Consider the following 4,560-nt stretch of genomic DNA (forward strand, 5'->3'; position numbering starts at 1 on the left):
TCTGTCTCTCTCTCTCTCTCTCTCTCTCTCTCTCTCTCTCTCTTATGAATATTGTGTAAATATTATGGGAATATTCTATCTGCTATTCATGCCTACCGTTGGCCTTGAGTAGATCACCTTTACAGGAGCGGCCTCGTCTTTACAGCTCAAGCGTTGTGTTGTCCATTCCTCTCGAGTGCATGTTTAACTGAGTCTGCTTTGATTTCTTCTAGCACAATTCCATACACCTGATGCAGTCCATCCAGCCATTGCGTGAACCTTGGAGTTCTGGTCTGTCAAAGTTCCCTACCCTAGCTGTGGAAGGCCACCACACTCTATGCTGCCTTATTATAGGAGAGGATCCAATGTACAACTCATCTTGGATCACAGGACCACAGTGTAAACTTCAGAAAACCGCAGAATATTTTGGCTGCAGACAAAGGGCCTGGATTCAATAAATATGTGGACTAAGCCTCCAATCGGATCCCTGTATTGAATTCTTTATTTAGGTTATTTAGACTGAGAAAAATTGATACAGTATGGAGGACAAAGCTGTTTCTCCCTCCCTCTCTCTCTCTCTCTCTCTCTCTCTCACACACACACACACACACACACACACACACACACACACACACACACACACACACACACACACACTCACACTCTTACTCTCGCTCTCTCTTTTTTTATGCATGCAACTAACTACTTACTATAAGAATATAAAGAAAAAAAACTATTGGCTGGTATTTTGTGGGATTCAAAAAATTATAAAGTATAAGTGTACCAATTCCCCACTGGGGGAAGATATCTAGGGTAAGGGGCACATCTAAATAATCTCATGTACTCCAATGAAGCCTGTTAGGTATCAGGCAACAAATTATTTTTACTCCATCTCTGGGATTCCTAGAAGGAGCCGTTCTTTCTAGTAACAGAGCAAAAGGTTGAGGGTTGAGCCAATTTTTCCCCTGCCTCAGGGGAGGCTGGAGTAGATAGTAATCTCCTACCTTCTCATTTAGCTTGGCTTAATTGGCCATTAGGCTGAAGAATATCGCGCCTCATCCACTTTGGCCTCCATGCTTATTAGGACTTTGATTCGCTAATAAACAGAAAAAGAGGGAAATTAACTGGGCTACTCAGTAAACATGGACTTGCACTGTAGAGACAGAGATACACAGACTTTGTCCATGATAGGTCAGTAGACCATGATAGGCCTAACAACTTTGCCCTTGCTGTTTCTGAGTTTACATTCCATGTAAATGAAAACTCTGAAGGTAATCAGCAAGGCAGCGAGAAGCAAGTGAAGTTATTTCTCGCTCGCAACACAATCAGCCGAGAGGCGCCTGACCAATCAAGTCATGTTTCTTCTAGGCAACCTCAGCTGGAGACCTTCAAAAAAAAAAACATGGTGCACGTCTGCGAGTGAACCGCTAGCCAGAGAGAGACGCTGCACTTTGATCCAGTGTCATGTGTCCAAGCTGTGGTGAACACACGAGTCCAGCAGCTTCCACCGAGAACACAGCCATGGCCAAACCCCCCCATATGCCTCCTCCACCACCCGCCCCCACCACCCCCACCACCACTGCACACACTATACGGAGGAGGAAATGCTTTTAGGTGGCTTAAAGTCTTTACTGCTGGCTGCATTACTCAAATACCTTTGGTGACAATGGTGGCCAGAGAGACTTTATCATCTTAAATGACTTGAATATCATTCCAAAAGTTTATATGGCACAGAGAAACAGAGAGAGAGAGAGAGAGAGAGAGAGAGAGAGAGAGAGAGAGAGAGCCTGCTGAAGCTCTCTCTGGAGAAGGCCAGCCCCTGAAATGGTTTAATCAATATCGGAATGTTAGTTGTAATGGACTGTGTCAGCTTTTTAACCGGACAAAACCTTCATCAAGTCAATGAGTGGAGTTAAACCTCACACTAATCTGAATAATCTGTGCACATATCGACTGGCTGAACAGTGTGCCAGAATAACAAATCCAGGGTGTTTTTTTCCTGTTTCTAATTTTAATTTGAACATTCCAGCAGCATCACACAATAATACTTCTTCACATGCTTGTCAGATCACTGTCCTCTGTCCTCTTTACATGAAGCCAGATCATCAGATGAGGAAGACATGAATACATTAAGACTGCTTATGGTCCAACCACCAACTATGTCAAAGAACATTTGACTGGTTTTGCTTTCAGAGTTGACCAGACTGCAATGATGAGCTTTCTTTAAACTCATGGAATGTTTTGGGAATTTTCATCAACCATATTTAATATGTTCAGAAACAATTTTATTACTTATCAAAATGTTTCATAAAATGTTTTTTTTTTTTTTTTATCTGAGAAGATCTGAGAAGGTTCACTGTAAAGTTATTAAAAAGTAAAAGGACATTCAAATATCATTGCAAGCAGAATGTTCTACAATCTGGTAGTAATCTGGAAACTTTTATCAAGGATATAAAATGTTATGAGGGTGTCCCAGTAACGTTATGTTGGGAATATTTCCACATATCTTTGTGGAAACCTTTACATAATGGTACGCACGGACCGGACCTGGTTCCGTGTTTGGTTTCGTGTTTGGTTCCGTGTTTGGTTCCGTGTTTGGTGGTGGGGAGATCGGTCTGTTCATGCCAGGCTTGAGCAGGGCTCCCACGGTAACCACATTAATGACTGAACTTTCTACCTCACTATCAGTCATATTCTGTGTGTCACTTGATTGGTCCCTGTAGACAATAAGGTATGTTAAAACCAGCTTTTATCTAAAGCATTTGGAAATAAGGGGTTGAAATGTTATTTTAATTAACACTAGCAGCAGCAGTGGCAGTAGTAGCAGTATTATCAGGAATCGTAGTGGTTTGAGTGGAAGTGGGAATATTAAGGAAGACTGAGGAAGTCCAACAGGAGGGATGGACCACCAGGATGAGTTGGAAGTGGAGAGGCCCAGTCCATATATAGCATCCTCGTCTCATGGGACATACATATTGTGGCTCTGACCACGTTTTTGCTGAACCACAACAACGTGCCTGCCAGCACACCTACATGGGCCCAGATACTTAGATCCCCTGAGAGAAGCTTGTTATTTGCACTAAACCTTGTGGCTATGCCCTTCCCACATTGAATGTCACCCTCTGAAAGTGTGTGTGCGAGTGTATGTGTGTGTGTGTGTGTGTGTGTGTGTCTGCTTCAGTATGTGTGTTGAATGTGGGGTCTTGGCTTGTGCAGGATGGGCATGAAAGGGTTACAGGGAGAAGCGTGTCTGTGTAGCTGCGTCTGTGGGCATCAGTAGGAGTGGGCGTGCTATTGGAGGGGAGGGATGGGGAGTACTCCTTTTAAACCCTCACTGTGAGCAAGGCTGGTGGTTCACTGGGGTCATTAGGAGGCAGGAGAGGGGAGTCACCCCATAATGATAATAAGAGGGCGTCAGAAAAATAAAGTGCCCATTGATCTGCACTGTGAAGTGTGACATTTTAACCAGAGCCAGTAGCTCACTCTCGTGTCTAATGCAGCCTGTCTCCCCCTCAGCCCCGCCCCTATCTCACAGGGTCTGATCTCCCTGCTCCTCAGCCCCGCCCCTAGCTCACCGCGTCTGACGTCCCTGCTCCTCAGCCCCGCCCCTAGCTCACAGCATCTGATCTTTCTGTTCCTCAGCCCCGCCCCTAGCTCACTGTGTCTGATCTGCCTGTTCCTCAGCCCCGCCCCTAGCTCACTGTGTCTGATCTCCCTGCTCCTCAGCCCCGCCCCTTGCTCACTGTGTCTGATCTCCCTGCTCCTCAGCCCCGCCCCTAGCTCACTGTGTCTGATCTCCCTGCTCCTCAGCCCCGCCCCTAGCTCACTGTGTCTGATCTCCCTGCTCCTCAGCCCCGCCCCCACCTCACAACATCTGATCTTCCTGCTGCTCCGCCACTGGTCTCATGGGTCACTCCATATTAGCTTACTTGTTAATACTTTGGTGTGGGATCAATACTTAATCAACAAGTAATGGGTTTTTGCAGTCATCCCATATAATCTTTCAATAAAGACTTGAATCTGTCTACCAACCTTTTCTGAAGGGCTCAGGGAGAGAGAGAGTACAGAGACAAAGAGGGAGAGAGAGAGAGAGAGAGAGAGAGAGAGAGGGAGAGAGAGAGAGACAGAAGAAGAAATAGACGAAATGGAAGAAAGAGAGGGGGTAGGCATGGGTGGCCCGATCGGAGCACCGCTGAGCTCTGGAGCAGGGATTTGCTACTCCGAAGCTTTTAGCCTGATCTGCATCTGATTAAGGTTCAGAGCAGGCGCTGTCCTTCACCTCACTGTTCTTTTATCCCGCTATAATGTACCATGGCACAGAGATTCATCATCGCCACGCTCTCCGAGGCCACAGCCCAGCCACTCAAGGAATTATCATTGTGTCCTGCTTCTGCTGGCCCACTTTCCTAACGATGAAGCCAGCAAAGCTGTGGCCACCATTCTGCTAGGAAGAGGCAGGAGTGGCCCGGTGCCTGTGTGGCAGGAGTGGCCCGGTGCCTGTGTGGCAGGAGTGGCCCGGTGCCTGTGTGGCAGGAGTGGCCCGGTGCCTGTGTGGCAGGAGTGGCCCGGTGCCTGTGTGGC

This window comes from Brachyhypopomus gauderio, chromosome 15 (assembly GCF_052324685.1).
Source record: "Brachyhypopomus gauderio isolate BG-103 chromosome 15, BGAUD_0.2, whole genome shotgun sequence".
Classification (NCBI taxonomy): Eukaryota; Metazoa; Chordata; class Actinopteri; order Gymnotiformes; family Hypopomidae; genus Brachyhypopomus; species Brachyhypopomus gauderio.